The 22,538-nt window shown below is 32.8% G+C and overlaps 5 long non-coding RNA genes across 5 annotated transcripts; all 5 read right to left on the bottom strand.

The window, feature by feature from the left end:
• Positions 1 to 6,386: 6,386 nt before the first annotated feature.
• Positions 6,387 to 7,380, bottom strand: LOC101265838 (uncharacterized). The gene is made up of 2 exons (XR_011210553.1): positions 6,996 to 7,380; positions 6,387 to 6,791 (listed from the first exon to the last, which is right to left on the bottom strand). It is a non-coding gene; the product is annotated as an uncharacterized lncRNA (long non-coding RNA).
• A 986-nt stretch (positions 7,381 to 8,366) lies between these two features.
• On the bottom strand, positions 8,367 to 9,067 carry LOC112940032 (uncharacterized). The gene is made up of 2 exons (XR_003247395.2): positions 8,920 to 9,067; positions 8,367 to 8,774 (listed from the first exon to the last, which is right to left on the bottom strand). It is a non-coding gene; the product is annotated as an uncharacterized lncRNA (long non-coding RNA).
• Positions 9,068 to 11,287: 2,220 nt separating this feature from the next.
• On the bottom strand, positions 11,288 to 12,023 carry LOC101266135 (uncharacterized). The gene is made up of 2 exons (XR_003247396.2): positions 11,925 to 12,023; positions 11,288 to 11,670 (listed from the first exon to the last, which is right to left on the bottom strand). It is a non-coding gene; the product is annotated as an uncharacterized lncRNA (long non-coding RNA).
• A 2,423-nt stretch (positions 12,024 to 14,446) lies between these two features.
• On the bottom strand, positions 14,447 to 15,070 carry LOC138337125 (uncharacterized). Its single transcript, XR_011210550.1, has 2 exons — positions 14,973 to 15,070; positions 14,447 to 14,804 (listed from the first exon to the last, which is right to left on the bottom strand). It is a non-coding gene; the product is annotated as an uncharacterized lncRNA (long non-coding RNA).
• A 2,507-nt stretch (positions 15,071 to 17,577) lies between these two features.
• Positions 17,578 to 18,203, bottom strand: LOC138337126 (uncharacterized). Its single transcript, XR_011210551.1, has 2 exons — positions 18,111 to 18,203; positions 17,578 to 17,938 (listed from the first exon to the last, which is right to left on the bottom strand). It is a non-coding gene; the product is annotated as an uncharacterized lncRNA (long non-coding RNA).
• Positions 18,204 to 22,538: the final 4,335 nt, after the last annotated feature.

The following is a 22,538-nucleotide window of genomic DNA, read 5'->3' as shown; positions in this document are numbered from 1 at the left end:
ATATGATTCCATAATATGTAAACCTATATAAGGCTAAGAGCCTATTGAATAAAATCATCCAGTAACATTGTCTGCAACAAAATTTGGCTATTTTTTATTCTTCCTGTTGTTTCCTTTTTTTCAATTATTGATTTCCCTATCAAAGTTGTCTTTGTCATTTGGCATCAAAGCAAGGTTTAAAAGAGAGAAAGAGAAGCCACACATCTATTGCGATGACTGATTTACAAGCCATGGATGACATGTATGACTTTCTACATGGAAGGTCAAGATCTTTGGGAGGTCGTCAATGGAAGTGAAGTCAAACCAGGGGAAGAAGAACCAAATGGCGCATTGAGAAAATGGAATATTAAAGCAGGAAAAACATTATTTGCCCTCAAGACGACCATTGAAGAAGACGTGTTGGAACATATACGAGATGCTGGAACACCAAAGGAAGCTTGGGACACGCTGTCTGCACTCATTTCAAAGAAGAAAGACACTCGAGTACAACTTCTAGAATGTGAGTTATTGTCGATAGCTCAAAATGATATGAGCATTGCACAATACTTTCACAAAGTGAAGTTGATATGCCGTGAAATTTCAGAATTAGAACCAACAACTCCAATTGGGGAAACCATGATGAAAATAAAAGCATTCATAGTTTGATATTTGAGTACAGAAACTTTGTCATTACAGTACAGGGATGGCAAATTCAACCATCACTTGTTGAGTTTGAGAATATGCTTGCTGGCCAAGAAGCCACGGATAAGAAAATGGGCGGAGTTTCAAAAAAAGGTGAGGAGGAAGCACTTAATATCAACAAAAGCAGAGGGAAATCCAAGAATTACAATGTAGCTGGGAACAAAAGAAATGATGATATGGAAAAAAATTATCAAGGAAGGGAAATTATCTTCCAGGGGGAGCTTCAAAGAACTATTGGGTAAAAAACAAGAGGTTTAAAGGGAAGTGTCATGACTGCGGAAAGTAGACATAAAGCCAAGGTTTGCTGGTTCAATAAAAAGGCTGTTGAGAGCAACGCTGCATCCAATTCTAGTCCAAAGGAAAAGAGTGAAGATGATTGGGATGTTGAAGCATTTTTTGCTGTAGAACAAGAGGAGTTAGATCTTACAGTAACAACTTCTAAACAAATTGATTATGAGAATGATTGGATTGTTGACTCAGGTAGCTCAAACCATATGACTGGCGACAAGGAGAAGTTGCAAAATCTAACCAAGTACAAGAGAAGTCGTGAGGCGGTGACAACTGATGATACAAAATTATCGATAGCTCATATTGGTAAGGCTGTAGTGTCACCAAATAGTAGTGCTGATCTGGTGTTGCTTCAAATGTTTATCATGTCCCAGGTATGAAGAAAAATCTCCTTTCAGTAGCACAACTAACATCTACGAGTCATTTTATTCTGTTTGGTCCGCAAGATGTAAGAATATATCATGATCTTGAGATTAAAAAAGAGCCAGTAATGAAGGGACAAAGATTGAATACCATCTATGTAATGTCGGCAGAAACCACATATATAGATAGGACAAGAAAGAATGAAATTACATACTTATGACATATGCGGTTGAGCTACGTTAGCTACGCTAAACCAAGTGTCATGATGTAAAAGTCAATGCTGAAGGGTCTTTCAAAACTCTCATTAAGGACAAATATTATATTTGCGGGTTGCCACATGGTAAAGCACAATAGTTTCCGTATGAGGAGTCAAAATATAAGGCCAAGGAACCATTAGAGTTAATTCACTCTGATGTATTTGGACCTGTCAAGCAACTCTGTGTTGGTGGGATGAAATATATGTTAACCTTCATTGATGATTTTTCCAGGTATATATGGATTTATTTTCTGAAGGAAAAGTCTGATACATTTTCAAAATTCAAAGAATTTAAAAAGGTTGGTGAAGCAGAAGTTGGCAAGCAAATTCTTTGCCTGCGAACTGACAATGGTGGGGAATACACCTCATATGAATTCTCTGAATTCATCCAGAAGTATCAAATACGTCGTTATCTCACATGTCCAAATTACGTAGCAAGATGGACAAAAAGGTTGTTAGGTGTATCTTTGTAGAGTATGACAGCCCACGAAAAGGGTGGCGTTGTTGTGACCCAAGAACGGGAAAGTGTTTCACTTCTCGGAATGTGATATTTGATGAATCTTCTTCATGGTGGTCTTCAAATAAGGAAATCCTGCCAGATTCAAATGTCCTCAAAGATGTATTGGACTCGTCCCATATCCAGCAAAGTCTAGATGAAGCTGAAGCTGAAGTTAACGAAGATATTGCTGAAGAAGGCTTGGCTCAAAATCCTTGGCAAACTGGTGTGTATAAAAAACAAAGTGAAGCAGACGAGCTAAGTGAAGAAACACACCCCAGACTCTTATATGGTCATCAAGGATCAAAAATCTTAATCCAAAGTATGTCAATGCTGCCATAGTAGAAGAAGATGATGAAAAATAACCAGAGAATTTTGAGGAAGCATTCCAAAATCCTAAGTGGACTAAATCTATGAAGGAGGAGATTGATGTGCTAGAACTGAATCAAACTTGAGAGCTCGTGGTAAATCCAAGTGATGTCAAACCTATTTCTTGCAAATTGATTTACAGGATAAAGCGTCACAAAAATGGGTCGATTGAAAGGCACAAAGCTCGTCTTGTAGCCTGAGGCTTTTCTCAGCAATATGGACTAGATTATGATGAAACATTTAGTCCAGTGGCTAAGCTTACTACAGTCCGGATAATATTTGCACTTGCTGCAGGTAAAAATTTGAACCTATAGCAGATGGACGTATAATGTCTTTTTAAACGGAGAGTTGGATCGGGAGATCTAAATGTGTCAACCAATGGGCTTTCATATCAAGCTCATCCTGATTATGTATGTAAGCTTTGAAAAGCGCTATATGTGTTAAAGCAAGCACCAAGTGCATGGTATGGTAAGATTTCTGAATTTCTTACTCATAGTTACTATTGTGTAGCACCGGCATATTCCAGCTTGCTTGTGAAAGTTGTTGAAAAGAAACTAGCTATTGTGCAAGTATATGTGGATGATCTAATCCTAACAGGAGACTGTGAAGAAGAAATTCTTCTAACAAAGAAGAATTTGTCAGTTCGGTTCTAGATGAAGGAACTTGGACAACTCAACCATTTTCTTGGCTTGGAGGTTGATTGTAATGAAGAAGGAATTTGTTTGCATTAGAAAAGATATTTTAAAGATCTGTTGAAGAAGTTTCGAATGTTGAATTGAAAACCAATATCAACACCATTGGAGCCAAATGCTAAGATGAGTGCACATGAAGGAAAAGACTTAGCAGATGTGACGATGTATCGACAATTGGTACTGTTGGAATATGTGCGACCACTACCAGCTAACGGACCAGGTTCCTTGACACAGCAAGAACAGTGCGGAAGATTAAACAATATAAAGAACACAACACAAGCAGTTTACGTGGAAACCTCCTTGCTCAAGGGAGTAAAACCACGACCTGTTGTACAAGATTTACAACTGTCTTCACTAATCTTCTCAAACAAAAGTGAAACCCGGTTACAATCAATGTGAGAAAAAGTTATTAATCTCACGGTCAAGTAATCTACCTATTACTTGAAGAGCCTAAGCGGATACAACACCGCCCACTAAACCACCTAACTCTAGATGACTTAGAATTTGACGAAGCAACAAACCAATATTGCCCACTAAATCAGTTAACCTTAACTGATTTAGACTTTTACAAACCCAAAACAAATATCTGAATTCTTTATAGATTAGGAACAAATTTACAATGTAAGTACATAGACACAAAGCTCTAAATACAACAAAGATTCTTCTTTACTCTATTAGGTCCTTCTGTTGAGTTGAGCAATGTTCTTCCTTGAAGATGGCCTTCTGTTCAGCTTGTGAATTTTCAGAGAAAATCCAAGTTTAATTTGCCAAGTCTTAAATTTGTGTTTGTTGGAAAGAGATAATATAATTTCCCACAAATTCGTTGAAGTCATCCCATTGGCTGAAGGCCTGCTGTTGGAAAAGTTGTGCACCTACCGCATCAGAGATGACAGCTTTTCTGACAGCTGTGTTTTCGTCCTTTTCATGTCGCAGTGTTGCGTGTACCAGGTCCCTTGCTTGCGGGAACCAGGTCCCTTGCTTGCGGGTACCAGGTCCCTTTCAAACTTCTATATGAGTTCTTGAAAAGGCTTGATGGCCGACTTCCTTCTTTGGATGAATGAATATAATATGGTGTTTGTCATGCTAAAAGTATCAAACATAAAGAGTTATTATCCGTTGGACAAACACCTTTCTCCATTCTGATTGGTGTAGTACACTGACGCCTTACCAACCTCTGACGTGACAGCTTTACAGCTGTAACCAATTATGTATCTGATGGAGGAAACTCTGTCTGGTACCAGGTCCTTGCATTTGTGAGATACTGAAACATACAATCTTGTCCGCTCTTCTTATTGTTGTAGGATACTGCACTTTTCACCTACCACATGACATGACAGCTTTTATGACTGTATCCCATTTGTATCTGGACAAGAGCACTCTGCCAGGAACCAGGTCCCCGCATTTGTGAGGATCATCAAAACACCTAGAATATAACATTTTCCCCCTTTTTGATGATAGCACACAAATATACCTCACACTGAGTTTATCATTCATCTTATTGTCAGCAGTTCCAATAACAAGAATTTGGTTCCTTGTTAGATCGATAAGTTTGTTAAATCATCAAAACTTCATATCAAGTTCAAGCTATCATCTTAACTCAGCTTCGAACTAACAGGTAGGTAGTCTGATTTATGTAACTCAGACTCGAACTGATATTTTCTTTGCAGTTGGTGTGATGAGTCGCTACATGCATAATCCAAATAAGCACCATATGGAGGTTGTTAGGTGAATACTAATATATGTGAAAAGTACAACTGATTATGGTCTTTTGTACAAGAAAAAGTGAAGAATGCAAGTTGGTCGGATATTGAGACTCTGAGTATGCAGGGGATCATGATACCCGACGTTCAACAACTGGCTATGTGTTTAAGCTTGGAGCTGGAGCGATTTCTTGGTGCAGCAAAAGGCAAACAATTGTGTCACTGTCAACAACAGAATCATAGTATAGGGCAACAACAGTTGCAACTGAACAAAGTACGTGGCTTATGCAATTGATGAAAGATTTACACCAGCCACTTGGCTAGTCAATTATCTTGTACCGTGACAATCAGTCAGCGATTTGCTTGGCTGAAAATCCTGTATTTCATGCTAGGAAAAGAAGGTGGAAATATATTACCACTTCATCAGGGAAAAAGTGTTTCAAGGAGAGATTGACTTGGAGCATATAAAAATTGAGCAACAAATTGCAGACGTGTTCACGAAAGTCTTAAGTGTCCATAAGTTTAAAAGTTTATGTGTACAACTAGGCATGGTTAGACCGGAGCTGATGTCGAGAGGGGGTGTTAAAAGTTGTACAACATCAACCCCTATTGTTTAGTTTGACTAAGTTTGCAGTATAGCTGTATTTTAGCTTTCAGTTTGTAGTTGTTTTCTTTTAACATGATAGTTTTCCTATTGTGTAGTATTTGCAGAATTGTGTTACTAATGTTTAGGTGAGTTGGTTTAGTGTAATTACAATAGTGGTTTAGTGGGAATATGATTACATAATATGTAAACCTATATAAGGCTACAGAGCCTATTGAATAAAATCATCCAGTAACATTATCTGCAACAGAATTTGGCTATCTTTTATTCTTCATGTTATTTCCTTTTTTTCAACTATTGATTTCTCTATCAAAGTTGTCTTCGTCATGACGATTTCCTTTTTTTCAACTATTGATTTCTCTATCAAAGTTGTCTTCGTCATGACGCAACTCCAAATTACCGAGAACATGACATTAAATAGGAGGGTGTGGAGGTCACATATATTAGGGTAGAAAGTTAATAGATTTAGAGTTATTGTCTTGATCTTTGATGGATTAGGCATTTTGTTGTTTGTGGCTATACTAACCATATTATTATCATTTTTTCTTTGGATATCTATCACCATATGTTGTTTACAACGTTTCAATTATATTACTATATATTTTATTTCTCTTGTGTCATTCTTGTAGACTTTGCACTGTTTAGTTGCTATGGTTTCTGCGTTCTTTTCTTCTTCTTTGTATTTGAATTCGCTGCATTTAAGCCAAGAGTCTTTTGAAAACAATATTTCTACCTCAACGAGGTAATGATAAAATCTGCGTAAACCCTATCTTCCCCATGCCCAAATTGTGGGCCCTCACTCGTATGTTATTGTTGTTTCTATCGTCCCAATGTTTTGTCAACAAATTTCTCCGCACGACATTACACATGTATGTCAACTCATGTAGTAATTATTAATTTTGTCTTAGCCTTTGCGTGGTACTTTACACAATAAATATTTATATAGAAAATATCATAGTTCACATCAATTAATACTCATTGAAAAATATACACAATACATTTAATCATCACTCAAAGCTTGGCCAAAGTAGTTGCACATATAAATCAGCCTTATTACATTGTTACACACATAAAATAGGTAGCTTCTTAATTATTTGTTTACATAGTCAAAGCCAAGCCAAGAGATACTGAAATATTTTTTAGTAGTGGCAAGGTGAGTAGCAGTAGCAAGCATATTTAGCCCAGTAATATTTGTGACCCCATGGTTTATACTTCTTACATATACCATATTTAGCTCCATAGTAGTGCTTGCAATGATAGCTACATTTGTAAGAGTATTGACAAGGTCCATTCCACTTGCCACTCTTTTTCCAACAGTATTTTCCTTCTACCACTTGTATTTCTGCAACAATGAGAAAATTAAAGTTGGAAACTCATAATATGTACTTGAGATAGAGTTTTTCTCAGAATTTCCTAATAACACTGTCCCGTTTCGTTTTATTTGACATAAAGTTAGAAATTTTAATAAAAATAAATATTTAAAAAAAAATTGTAATCTCAAACAAATCATTATATATTTGGTAGGTATAGAATCATGTCGACTCACCAGTTGCAGCAACAAGGAAGAGACAAATGAGGAGGGCAAGAAAAGCAGTGTACTTTGCCATAGCTTTTATTTTTTGTTGATTTCTTGGTGATGAAACAAACAATTGAAATGATGGTATTTATAGTGTTGGAAACTCATATTGTCAACTTAATTCCATTTGATTTGTTCAAGGATTACGTTGGATTTTGATTAATTAGTCATAAGAGATGGATAATTAAATTATGACACATCAATTACAAAGAATTAGTCCATCACAATAAGCATTTCTTTAATTGTAAAGAATAATTTGAATGGATCAAAGAGTGATAAAGTCTTCTACTAATTGATCAATTTTGCATCCTTATAATTAATGTCTTTGGAACAATATTTTATTGTTTAACACTAGTTCCTTGGTTCATGGGTTTAGTCCATTAACCATATTAATTCCTCAAATAATTATCCATCTTGCACTCTTGCACTAAGTACTAAAAACAAGTCAATATCGATGGACAGACGTGTAATGACCCTCTAGCACATTTTTGTTAGGTTGTAAAGCCTGATTAATATTTGATGTACTGTCACATATTAATGTTTAGGCTGTAATATTTATTCTCTGTAATCTAAAATACTCTGAATTATTAATATATATACCCACCGCCATGAAAGTTTACTCACGGGGTGTTACTACGAAATATTGGTTTCTCTCTTTCTCTATCTAGATCTCGCATCTCTTTCTCTTGAAAGTTCTTATGTTCTTAATCCATCAAGTGTGTGTGTGGATTCAATCCTAACAACTTTCTCTATATTTCAGTGTTTTCAATGTTTAGAGCTTTTCTAGTACTCACTAGGCAAGTCGTTTGGTTTTTGTGTTATTGGGTGCCTGAAGTTTAGATGTTTGACTTTGGTCAGGCCTTCAGGTAAACGACCTTGAAATAAAATTCAGATGGTTGTGTTGTAGCTCTAAAATATAGATTTTGTTCTAGATGGATCTTTGGTTTGGATCCCAAGGTTCCCAGGCTTATTTCGAGCTACCTTGTAACTTTTTGGTAAAATGGAGCACTTGGTTGTAGGAGCCACTTTTTGTTGAGACGAATTTCATTGAAAGTTTTGACATTTTAGTTGAGTTTGAAATGTGGAATATAATTTGTAGAAGTAACATAGTTTGACACTTTCTTTTAGCTTTTTTACCCAATTTTTGGCCAAAGATTTATGGCGATATGGGTATCGATTCACTAGTGTTGAATTGTAGATTACTAATTTGATAGTGTGACATCTTTTAGAGGATTTTTTTTATGGCAAATGCACCGTACCACTAGTATGTATCTTATTTAATGATTAAAATGTAAATAGTAAAATTTATATTGGTAACATTTTCTGTTTTTGAACTCAATGTTATAAAGAAATAAAAGCTTTAATTATAATAATTATAAGGTACAAATGTTCAACACACGTTTTACTAGTACTAAACTATTAATAGAAAAGCATATAATACATTTACTCATCAGCCTTATTACATTGTTACACACATAAAATAGCTGGTAGCTTCTTAATTATTTGTTTACATAGTCAAAGCCAAGACATACGATATTGAAGTTGATTAGTAATGGCAAGGTGAGTAGCAGTAACAAGCATATTTTGCCCAGTAATATTTGTGACCCCATGGTTTGTACTTCTTACAAATACCATATTTAGCTCCATAGTAGTGTTTGCAATGATAACTACATTTATAGGAGTATTGGCAAGGTCCATTCCATTTGTCACTCTTTTTCCAACAGTATTTCCCTTCTGCCATTTGTATTTCTGCAAAAATGAGAAAAATTGAAAACCTCATGGTATGTACTTGAGATAGCAAATTTCACTTATCGAACATATTTGACTAGTCATAAATTCGTAAACCTTCAACAAATCATTATATTTGATAGGATATAGAATTATGTCGACTTACCAGTTGCAGCAACAAGGAAGAGGCAAAGGAGGAGGGCGAGAAAAGTAGTGTGTTTTGCCATAGCTCTTATTTTCTGTTGATTTCTTGTGGTGGAAACAAACAATTCAAATTGTGGTATTTATAGTGTTGGAAACTCATATTTTCAACTTAATTCCATTTGATTTGTTCAAAAATTACGTTGGATTTTGATTAATTAGTCATAAGAGATAGATAATTAAATTATGACATATCAAGTACAAAGAATTAGTCAAACACATTTAGCATTTCTTTACTTGTAAAAGAATTTGAATTTATCAAAGAGTTTGAGAGATAAAGTCTTCTACTAATTGATCAATTCTATATCTCCACACATTCCTTTTATGAGTTCACCACCCTTTGTGTTAATACATGTTATTTTCACAATTTAGTCGATTTTAAGGTTAGTAAGAGATCACATAAAGAGTCCATAGTTTTGTTTGTAAGAAAATATGCAGAAGATGTTTAGGAAAATGAGAGAAATTTCATTTACTCTTAGATAACAAGGGATAGTATTAACAAGTGTTATTGTTTCTTATTAGAAAAGAGACAATCCATCAGAATGACTACTACTTTTCAAGAATAATTTTGGATGTGTGTGGAATAGATATAGTTAGTCTGCGTAGCATCAATATGGTGCTTTATATGGTAGTGTTGATGGTCAAATCTTCTAAATGTTATTCTTCAAAGCCAAACCAAGTTACATTAGCAATTCCAATTCTAACTTGCACAAATTTCCTCTTTTTAAAAAAAAAATAAATAAATTATACCACTAAACAGCCTCTTATTAATAATAAAATAAAATCCTCAACATAAATAAGTACAAACAAGGGTATCGGGTCTTAGGTCAGGGCCAGATCTTAGGTCGAAGTCAAGGATTGGATTGGGTTCGGGTCAGGGTCGTGTCACAAGTCAGGGTCTTGGGTCGAGGCTGGATCTTAATTAAGTTGGAGGTATGTCGTGTATCGAGTCGACGTCGGATCTCAAGTTGTAGTCTTAGTTCCGGGTATTGATTAGGGCGTCAATGTCAAATCAAGGTTCAAAATTTGAAAATTGAGCGTCGAGGTCAAGGTCGAGGTTGGGTCTCAAATTGGAGTCAGAATCGGGCAGGGGTCAAATGTCTCAGAATCGGACTTGGATCTATATGTCAAGTCTCGAGTGTAGTCGGGTCTTGAATTAATCAGGGTCAGGGTTGGGTCTCGATCCAGGGTCGGGATCTTTGGTTGAGCTTAGGGTTGGGTTCAGGTCTCGGTTGGGATTGGTATAGGTCTTGGGTCGGGTCGGGTCGGGTCGGGGTTGGAGTTAGAGTTGGATCTTCGATCAAGGTTAGGCTCAGGTTGTGGTTGGGGTCGAATCTTGGGTTAGGGTTAGGGCCGAGTCTCAGGTTAGGGCTATCATTGTAGCCAGATCTCGAGTCGGATCGGATCTCGGGATTGAGGTCTTGAGTGTCGGGTCTCAAGTCGAAGTAGAAGTCAAGTCTCGAGCCAAGATCGAGGTCAACTCTTGACGCGGGGTTGGGTCTTGGGTTGGATCTCGAGTCCGGGTCGGGGTTGAATGCCAAATCGACTATCGAGGTTTGTTTCTAAGTAAGAAACTGTTTTCCTGGAAAAAAAATTCTACTCTGTAGCTAAAAACAAAAGATGTTTTCTAAAAATATATGTTTTATTCACCAATTATACACTAGAAAATATTTTATAGAAAACATTTTCCACTCACCAACCAAGAACAAGAAAATAAGTTAAAAATCAACTTATTTTCCAAGAAACATTTACTAAAAAAACATTTTCCTATACCAAACACACCCCAAATTCTAAAACCTTAAAAGCGACATCTATGTTCTTCAAAAGTCATAGTGATTTAGTACTATGACTTACATTAATTAAAAGTGATTCTTTTATTGTCATTTTGGTCATATTATTGTTGTTTTCTAGTAGTAGATGTTGTTTACTAATGCATATATTTTTTATTTTGAAAGATTCAAATTCATGGTGGCATACCTCCATTAATGATAGTCATTAAGTCAGTGCTCAGTTATATTTAAAGGTTTCATAGATATGTAGATAGCTAGTTATGCTTCACTTTGACCTCTGAGTCCTTTATCAGTGATTTCGATACTATGATTTACATTAATGAAAAGTGTTTCATATCATGTCTAGATGTATGACATGCCTAATGCTATATTATGAGTATGATCTGACCAACAATGACATTCATGAGTATCGATCTTGCATAGAGTCTAGGCTTGGGGCGTGATAAATATATATGTATGTGGAGTCATGTAGTTATTATTCATTTTAGCTTAGCCTTGCATGATACTTTACACAATACGTATTCATATAGGTAAACACCATAGTTCACATCAATTAATACTCATTGAAAAATATACAATACATTTATTCATCACACAAAGCTTGGCCATAGTTTCACACATAAATAAGCCTTATTACATTGTTACACACATAAAATTTAATAGGTAGCTTCTTAATTATTTGTTTACATAGTCAAACCAAAGCCATGAGACACCCAAAGCTTCTTAGTAATGGCAAGGTGAATAACAGTAGCAAGCATATTTTGCCCAATAATATTTGTGACCCCATGGTTTATACTTCTTACACATACCATATTTAGCTCCATAGTAGTGCTTGCAATGATAACTACATTTGTAAGAATAGTAGCAAAGTCCATTCCACTTGTCACTCTTTTTCCAACAGTATTTCCCTTCTGCCATTTGTATTTCTGCAAAAATGAGAATTGAAAAATCATGGTATGTACTTGAGATAGCAAATTTACTATAATTTCTAAACAAATTTTATTTCCTATAAAAAAAACAAATATTTTAAAAATTCGTAATTTTAAACAAATCATTATATATGGTAGCTATATAATCATGTTTGACTGGCCACAAAATTTAAGAAGAAAAATATATTTTGAAAATTTATAATGTTAAACAAATCATTATATTTGGTATCTATAGTATCATGTTGACTCACCAGTTGCAGCAACAAGGAAGAGGCAAAAGAGAAGGGCTAAAAAAGTAGTGTACTTTGCCATAGCTCTTATTTTAATTTCTGTTGATTTTTTGGTAATGAAAACAAACAATTGAAATGGTTGTATTTATAGTGTGGGAAACTCATATTGTCAACTTAATTCCATTTGATTTGTTCAAGGATTACGTTGGATGTTTGCTTAATTAATTATAAGATGGATAATTAAAAGGACACATCAAGCACATAGAATTAGTCTAACACATGAATTAGCATTTATTTAATTGAAAGGAATTTTGAATTGATCAAAGACCCATTATTTAGTGATAATTAAAGTCTTCTACTAATTGATCAATTCTATATCTCCACAAATTGCTTTTATGAGTTCACCATTTGTTTGTATAAATACATGGAGCTTTTGTGATATCAAACACCAAGTAAAGTTCGAACGTTTGAATCTAAATATACATTCTTTGAATCTAAACACTGAATTATTGGGACTATTTATTTTTAATATCTTAAATTAAACGCTAAATCAATAAGATATTATAAAAACCTCATTTTAGTAAAATAACTTTTTTTAAATAGAAAATAATATTTCGAACATTTTTATCACAAGGTAATATTATTTATCCATTATGAATTTAACATTAAGTTACATCATTATTATGATTATTATTTCCACTCAAAAACTTTTAGAATCTAATATAATGCTATGTAAATGAGTTTATATAGAGTAGTAATATAATGTTTATGAAACGTTTTATTTTATAATAGACATTTGTTATTAATCGTTATCGATCAAATTGTTAGAACTTTCATATTTTTTGGAACCAGTGTTAAATATTACATCATGGAGTGCTTATCAATTCAAATATATTGACTAATTTATGAAGAAGTAAAAGGGATATATTAAGTTAATAAGAATAAAGGAAATTGTAACGGTAAGCATCTAATTAACATTAATTAAATAAGAAAACAACTTATATGAGTTGTTGTGATGTAGTTGAATTAAGATATGAGTAATGGTGTTAAGACTGTGTTGCGGATCAGATTCATTCAAATATATTCAGACCCATTAAGAGACTTATAAAGAAATAAAACAAACAAACTTATCGAACTGAATCTGAATAATTAAGATTCAGTCCTCATAAACAAACATACTTAATGATGCGAATCTTAATGATTAAGATTCAGCTCCTCATTAAGTGCAAGCAAATGAGGCTCAATAGATTTAGGAATGAAATATATTGTCCCTTAGGAATGGAAGAACATTTTCCTTATAGATTTGGTGATGTTTGCCTTTGCTTGGAGGATTAAACTTAGTCGAAAATCATTAGATAATCACGTTATATTCTCTTTATTTGTGATTGTGTTCTAGTTAATCCATCATATTTTCTCGACAATTAATTGATATCATATCCATGTTAGAATTTTAGCACAAAATGAAGGGTTAATTAAGATTTCATCATCATCTTCAATAAAGTATGAGATATAGAAATTTGATGGAGGATGTAGTTTCAATATGTGGAAGATTAGAAGGAGATTATTTTTTGTGTTTACAAGGGGATATGAAAGGAAATTAAGGTACTAATAATTAATAATTTAGATGACAATGACTGTAGAAAAAGTTAAAGATGTGAATTTTGTAATGAACTCATATCGTATTAAAATGGATAATTGGAATTACACGTATAATTATAAGAGTTTGTAATTCTAATTGCTCCAAATAGTAGCAATAAAAAGGGAAAATGGAGGGAGGTTCCACATTAATCTAATTAACAAAGAAATAAGAGGCAAATTCATAGCATAAACCCTAATTGACTAGTTCCCTCTTCTATATATAGGCATCTACCCGGGGTCCCAAATGTAATGTGACATCTTATCACATGGGTCCTCCATTGTAGTTATATTCGAAACAAATTCTGATGAATTGTTTACATGTGTCCACACAAGAATTGATTTGCAAGATACTAACAGACAAGTAAAATTGTTAATCGATGTGATTATAATTTATTAGAGGTAAAGGGCGTTGTTAATATCAAATTCAGAATGTTTGCTAGATTTATCAAAAATAGTAAGATTTGACATGTTCCTTAAATGAAGAGGAATTAATTTGATTTCTCTTTCGACATCGGATGATCAAGAATATAATTTTTATTCTAGACTATATTATCTAGTTGAAGCTCAGAAAACATTATACACCTTTTCTTTTTTTCATTGTAGAAAACTCTCTTTGCTTTTGCTCAAAGAATTAGGCCTAGCAAAACCTCGCTAAATTCTTGTGTTAATTTTATTAATTATTTTCTTTGCTTGCGATTGTGTCCTAGTTAATCCAACATATTTCTACAAACATCTAACATAAGTCTCAATAGCATCAATGTTGTGTTTTATATGGAAGTGTTGATGGTCAAATTTAAATCTTCTACACTTTATTGTGCAAAACCAAACCAAGTTTCATTAGGGATTCCAATTCCACACACGTTTTTCACAGACATAAGTGAGCTATAGGTCAATTTTGAGAATAATTGGATACAACACAATACATTTATTCATCAAGCAAAGCTTGGGCAAAATAGTTGCACACATAAATCATCCTTACTACATTGTTACACACATAAAATAGGTTTCTTAATTATTTGTTTACATAATAAAAACCAAGCCATGAGATACTGAAATATTCTTAGTAGTGGCAAGGTGAGTAGCAGTAGCAAGCATATTTTGCCCAGTAATATTTGTGACCCCATGGTTTGTACTTCTTACAAATACCATATTTAGCTCCATAGTAGTACTTGCAATGATGACTGCATTTGTAAGAGTATTGACAAGGCCCATTCCACTTGCCACTTTTTTTCCAACAATATTTCCCTTCTGCCATTTGTATTTCTGCAATAATGAAAAATATTGAAAAATAATGGTATGTACTTGTCATAGTAAATTTTACTTATAGAACATGTTTGACTAGTCATAAAGTTTATTAAAAATGAATATTTACAAATTCGTAAACTTAAACAAATCATTATATTTGATAGATATTGAATCATGTCGACTCACCAGTTGCAGCAACAAGGAAGAGGCAAAAGAGAAGGGCTAGAAAAGTAGTGTACTTTGCCATAGCTCTTATTTTAATTTCTGTTGATTTTTTGGTAATGAAAACAAACAATTGAAATGGTTGTATTTATAGTGTGGGAAACTCATATTGTCAACTTAATTCCATTTGATTTGTTCAAAGATTACGTTGGATGTTTGCTTAATCAATTATAAGATGAATAATTAAAAGGACACATCAAGTACAAAAGAATTAGTCCAGCACAATTAGCATTTGTTTAATTGAAATGAACTTGAATTGATCAAAGAGGTATTTGAGTTATAATTAAAGTCTTCTACTAATTGATCAATTCCTTAATTACACAATTAATTTTTTCACAAGAAGTCTTGGGGCGTGCATAAATAGATGCTTAAATTTGTATGAAATAAACAAGTAGACACACACGTCTCGCATGCCATGATACACGTACGTAGGACACAAAATGGTCATTTAGGATTTCACATAGGATGAATGCGTCTATTTCTTAATTTTATATAAATTTAAGTATCTACTTGTGCAACTCAAAGTTGGAAGTGTTGCAATTATGTGTTTGAAGAACATTCCAATAAAACTTTGCAGAAATACGAAGTTACCAAAGTTTAAGAAATCAGTAAGAAAGATGAACATAAATTAATTCACAAAAAACTAAAATCTGTAAACGTACTAGAATCTAAAAAATTAGAAAAGGAAAAGATCCAGCCCACTGAATGCAAAGTGTCCCCTTAAGGAAATTATTCCCCTCTAGTATCCGACGCTTGATTTTGAATGTGTCCTCCCACGATAGAATGATCTTAATCACCAACGTATTGATATCAAAAACTCTGGTGTCAATAAATCACTCAACAACATTAAAGTACACGAAGGAACTTTTGTGCAGAAGAAGAAGAAGAAATCAAAAATTCGTAAGGAAAAATTCTGAAGAATGACTTGATATTTAGGCAAGAGGAGCAGGTTCCGAAAGGTTGCAATCCTTTCAGAATCCACATGACCATTAATGAAAGTTTGCAACCTTTGAAACGGTTCTGGTTGTTTCTCAAAGTTGCAACTTTTCAGAAAAGTCATTTTCAAACGGTGATAAATTTAAATAAAAACGAATTTATTTTAAATAAAATGGGTCACAAGAATGCGAGTCGGCTCAGGTTAATCAACTAAAAAGTTGAAACGTTTCAGTTAATCTCAACTAAACAATTGAAAATGTTTCTGCTATCAACTAATTAATTGAAAATTCAACGTTTTGGTCATTTAATTTAATTAATTAAGTAACTAAATAATTAACTAAATAATTAAAACAAACTTAGTCCAAAAAATAATCTTGATCATTTTTCAAAGCCGAAGTCGAAGATGAAGCCGAGCCGAGTGAGCGACGACGACGGCGTGAAGGGTTCCTCTTTCCAACACTTTTAACAATTAAAAGGACTGTCTCGATATTTAAACTCTCATATTTTTCTTTCCACCACTGATGAAGGACAAATGTCTTTTCACTAAAGCATAAGAGGATTTTTCAAGTTCCCAACTTTTCAAGTTCATCTCTTTTCATCTTCCCTCCATTTCTCATTAATTCTTGTTACATACCCAACAATCCCCACATAAATGGGGAATGATTATAACATAGGAATGTGCAGACAAATGTGTACTTTACATGTAAGGATTGATTGTATGTGGATAAGTAGGTTTTCCTTTGGACTTTTCGTAGTGAACATATGTCGGATATACTCGGTTAATCGTTAGATGCAATATCTTTGAACCGTCGAGCTTTGATGTATACCTATACAACCATATGTTACACAATTAACCCTTTACCATTTATGGTTCTTACGGTTGTGTTCGTTTCAACCATGAACACCTCCTGGTTTCATGAGTGTATGAATAGATTTTTAACAATAATTCTCTTTGAAGCGGCTAACACTTCACATTGACATAGGTGATTTTAATCGTATTATCGCGTAGATACACTATATAGTTAAATCTGCCAAACTCAGCAAATTATTAAAACCATTAAGCTTTATTAACTCATTAAAAAACCTTAATGTTGTGTCCTTGTTCCTGAGCATTGTCTTCATCATGAGACTGGATTGAGTTGGTTGACAATGCTGAACCGTCAGTCACAACTTTGTTTTTCTCTTTGAACTTAGTTCTTGGGATCTCCATTCTGCTAGGTAGAGTTATCGCCATGATGACATGCCCTAAGCTGTAAACTCATTCCCTACGATGATGTTTCAACTTTCTCTCTAGTTAGGCCTTTTTGTAAATGAATTCGACACATTATTCTTTGAATTTACATTGTCAATTGTGATATTCCACTAGAGAGTAGTTTTCTCTTAAGGAAAAATCGAAAAAATAGCAATTTACCCCCCTCTTCCACTTTCATTAGCCTTATACGGAAGTGTTGATGGTCATAGTATCTAACATAAGTCTCAATAGCATTAATGTTGTGCTTTATATGGAAGTGTTGATGGTCAAATTTAATTCTACACTTTATTGTCCTAAACCAAACCAAGTTTCATTAGGGTTTCAAATTCTACACACAATTTTCACGGACATACGTGAGCTATAGGTCAAATTTGAGAAAAATTGAATACAATACAATACATTTATTCATCACGCAAAGCTTGGGTAAACTAGTTGCACACATAAATCATCCTTATTACATTGTCACATACATAAAATAGGTAGCATCATAATTATTTGTTTACATAGTCAAAGCCAAGACATAAGACATTGAAAGTTGATTAGTAATGACAAGGTGAGTAACAGTAGCAGGCATATTTTGCCCAGTAATATTTGTGACCCCATGGTTTGTACTTCTTACAAATACCATATTTTGCTCCATAGTAGTGCTTGCAATGATAGCTACATTTGTAAGAGTATTGACAAGGTTCATTCCACTTGTCACTCTTTTTCCAACACTATTTTCCTTCTGCCATTTGTATTTCTGCAAAAAAATAAAAAAATAATTGAAAATCATGATATTTACTTGAGATAGCAAACTTCACTTATCGAACAAGTTTGACTAGTCATAAAATTTAATAAAAATGAATATTTTTAAAATTCATAAACTTCAACAAATCAGTATATTTGATCGCTATAAAATCATGTCGTCTCACCAGTTGCAGCAACAAGGAAGAGGCAAAGGAGGAGGGCAAGAAAAGCAGTGTATTTTGCCATAGCTCTTATTTTCTGTTGATTTCTTGTGGTGGAAATAAACAATTGAAATGGTGGTATTTATAGTGTTGGAAACTCATATTGTCAACTTAATTCCATTTGATTTCTTCAAGGATTACGTTGGATTTTGATTAATTAGTCATAAGAAATGGATAATTAAATTATGACATATCAAGTACAAAGAATTAGTCCATCACAATAAGCATTTCTTTAATTGTAAAGAATTTGAATTGATCAAACAGACATTTGAGTGATAAGAACACAATTAATTTCTCAGCAAAAAGTTTTGAGCGTGCATAAATAGACACTGAAATTTGTATAAAATAAACAAGTAAACACACGTCCCATATGCCATAATACACATAGGCTACTACATAATATACAAAATGGTCATTTAGGATGTCAAATAGGATGAATGTGTTTATTTCTTAATTTTATATAAATTTAAGTATTTACTTGTACAAACACAAAGTTTGAAGGCATACATGTCAGCTGAAATCAAATAAACGAATATTTATGTATTATGTGTTCAATAAATTATAAAGAGAACACCAAAATGGTGAATTGTTTCAACTGGGAATCAAACACAAAGTATTTACATGGCATCAACTTTTATTAATACTCTTTAATTACAATTTTAAACTTTAAAACCGATAGATGTTCGTTGATTTTGAAAAAGAAAAAAAATTGGAAACACTATCGTTGGTTTCCTTTTAAAACATAAAATTGTTGGTCAATCATCAGAACTAATTACATGGTTATTGAGTATTCAAATGATTATGTGAGTTGACCTACTTGGAGTTATAATTGTATAAATTAATTTTTCTTTTTAGAGTCAAACAATAAGAAATTGTATTAATGTTTTATGATCGTATCTTTTTTATCAATATCGATAGCAAAAAAAGGCAATTTCGTAGAACTTCTCGCATTTGTTTTGGAATATCCAAATTTTTTGTTTAAAATATCAAATTAATATAATCTAATTACATTTTAAAATTAGTCAAATTAACTTATGAAAAATGAAACACCAAAATTTAAAAAGTAGATGAGGTAGCATTTAAGAATCCTTATAGGTAATAGACTAGAATTTGATTCTGTTTCCTTACTTAAAAATATCTCCAAAAGAATTAAGTAGTTTGCTTAATTTTCCCAGGAAAATAGAAACTCAAGTACAAAGAATTAGTCTAGCATTATAATTAAGCATTTGTTTAATTGAAAAGAATTTGAATTGATCAAAGAGTCATTTGATTGGTAAAGACTCCAACAATTGATCAAAGAGTCATTTGATTTGTAAATATCTCAACTAGATATGCGAGATACATGTATCTATTATTATATATTTCAGATATGGGAGCGAGATAAGAGAATGACAAGCGAGATGGGAGGGAAGCGAGGTTGCGAAATTTATTTATATATCCTAAATACATGTGAATCCACTTAGATAAAGGGTATCTAGAATAAATTAACTTAATTTTAAATTCGTATCCCGAGATAAATAAATTTGAACAGACCAAAATATAATAACAACATAACGTGTATTTAAATAATTAGCTCATATATTAGAGAAAGTATTGTAGGATACCCTTAAATAAATAATTTTGACCCTATGGGCCAACCCCGACCCAACTTCGGTCAAGCCTCAAGGGCCAGGGGCTTATATTGATTAAACTTGTAAGCCTTACTTTCAATGGGCTTAAAAAAAATCTATCCCAACCCTACCCCAATAATGTATTGGGTTGGGGCAGCCCCATGGTGTAAACTCATTTTGACGGCTTTAATCTCTGTACTATTAAAAATAATTTAGATAATTTTTTTGTTTTATTTTTGATACACATATACCCCTTTATTATACTTAAGGTGAATATACCCTATCATAATATTTTAGTCCAAATTTACCCTAATTTTATCTAAGATACACATAGTAAACTCAGAATCAAATGATACATTCATAATGTTAGATTCTCTTCCATAACTAAACAGTTCTACAAGTTCTTCATTAAGGGTGTGTTTGTTAGAGTTTTTGGTAAAAATCATTTCTAAAGTATGACTTGAATCTAATATATTATCCTCGTGTTATATAAGTGAATAAAAGGCATCCTTGCACTATCCAAGAAGTTGTAAGATTCATCCTTTTGTCTATTTTTTTTTAAGAAACTCACATTACCAACAAAAGAAAAATGAGTCAAGTCAGATGAATATATGTACACATGGTTAAACTAGTTGAGTTGGGTGATTTTTCTAATTTTTAGAAATTGAGGATTTAAATCATATTCAAACATGATATATTCAAATTCTAAATATTCTTTGAAAAGTATGGACAAATACAACTCCAACTTTAAAAATTTCAAATAAAGTAATTCTTTTTTTATTTTCATTACTAAACGTGTATGTAATTATGCTGAAAATATACTGTATAGAATGTGAATTGCATACATACTAAATATTTTATTAAAGAAAATCTCTAAATAGTTGAACATAATACTTTCAAAATGTATATCTTTTCATAGTTTTTCTAATAATCGGAACCTACGGTATAATTATTTCAAGACTTAAGTATTGTTGCAAATCAATTTACTTGATGATTCAAAAACAAAAAGCCAACCACATAAAATTTATATTGCGAAAATGAAAGATTCATTTCCTATCCACATATTCCTTATTCTTTTTAGGTAACTTTGATCTTCTCACCGTGGCTAACATATGATCAAACTAAAAAAATATTTTTTTATTGGTTCAATCAGTTTCTTGACAAAAATAGACGGAAGGGTGATTCTTGTTATTTTTTGGATAGTATAAGAATGTTTTTTGCTTACTTAGATAATATAACGATATACATTAGATTTGAGTCATAGTTGAGGGATGATTAATTATGAAGAAAAATATTTACTGAAATTCTTTTTTCAATTTCTCATGTTTGGTTGTTTCCCAAATCAACTTATTTTTCTCAAATTTAGAAAAATGATTTTGTTTTCAACAAATTTTAAACATATGAAAAATAAACAAACCATACAAATAAAATATGAAGAAACATAATTTTATTGATTAAGATAGTGGATACAATTCTATTGATCCCTTGATTCTACTCTCCTAGGATTTATCCATGATTCGAGGGCCGTTAGTGGCAGCATTTCTCGAACTAGGATGATTTGGATTTGACCTCTCTATATGAATAATCTATCAATTTGTGGAGTATTCGAGATCTTGATCTCTCTATGGAATTTCCGAGATGTCTTTTAAGGAAATTTAGTACCCTTTATATAGGCATAAACTAGGGTTCAGGGTTGAGTAGCCTCCAAGAATCCTAATTTGAGTTGAACATAATTTGTAGAGTCCCAACTCGAATTGAATGCATCTTGTAGAGTCCCACAAAATTTCAATGTCTACAGACTTCCCTTCGAAAATTAAGAAAAACGTTTTTCAAAACTCTTCTCCAATCTCAAATTACAATTTTTTTTCTTACCCTAACTTTCTCCATTCAAAAAAATAATAGTTAAAATTTCTTTTTAAAATATCAATTATTTTACCCCCTACCCCCAAACTAGCCCCTTCCCCAACCAAAAATAGGTCAAATTTAAAATTTTCGTTATTTTATTCCGTTTAAACCCCAGTACCCTAAGACTTTTATCTTTTGGAAGAAAAAAAATCCATTTTTAACCCAATCATAGCGCCCCCCCCCCCCACCCCCACCCCCAAACCAAAAAAAAAAGAATTAATTAAAGTATGTTTTAAAATATATTTAATTTATTGTTTTTTTTACTATCCCAACCCCCCTACCCCCCTCCCCACACAATAAAAGTACAATTTAAAAGTTTATTTTTTACAAATATTTTCAATTTTTTAAAAAAAAAAAAAAAACTTTTACCACACCCTACCCCCCCCCCCCCCCCCCCGCCGAAGAAATATTATTTTTTTAAAAAAAAATAATTTAAATTCAAATTTAAAAGTTAGATCTCTAGTCGGGTGTGGTGGATCCTGGTTCATAACTTGTGATCAAAATCTTGATTTGGAAGTCGGGTCTTAATTCGAGTGTCGTAAGTTGAAATTCAAATTAATCGATTATGATCAAGTTTGGGTGTCAGGGTCAAGTCTTGGATCAGATATGCGGCCTCAATTTGAAATAAAGGGCCTCGGGTCAAAATTCGGGGTCATCCACCTCAGTCATATCTCATGGTTGGAATTTGAATCGGACGTCTAGGTTTGCGTGTCAAGGTCATGTCCTAGATCGATTATCGAGGTTAGTTTTCAGGTTAAATTATTTCTTAAAATTTTTTCTACTCTTAATCCAAAAATAAAAGATAATGTTTTAAAAAAATTGTTTTCATTTACAAATCAAAAACTAGAAAACATTTTTTGAAAAAATATTTTATATT

The sequence above is a fragment of the Solanum lycopersicum genome, chromosome 7, assembly GCF_036512215.1.
Source record: "Solanum lycopersicum chromosome 7, SLM_r2.1".
NCBI lineage: Eukaryota > Viridiplantae > Streptophyta > Magnoliopsida > Solanales > Solanaceae > Solanum > Solanum lycopersicum.
The sequence above is the reverse complement of the archived record's forward strand: the minus strand, read 5'-3'. Positions and strand labels throughout refer to the sequence as shown.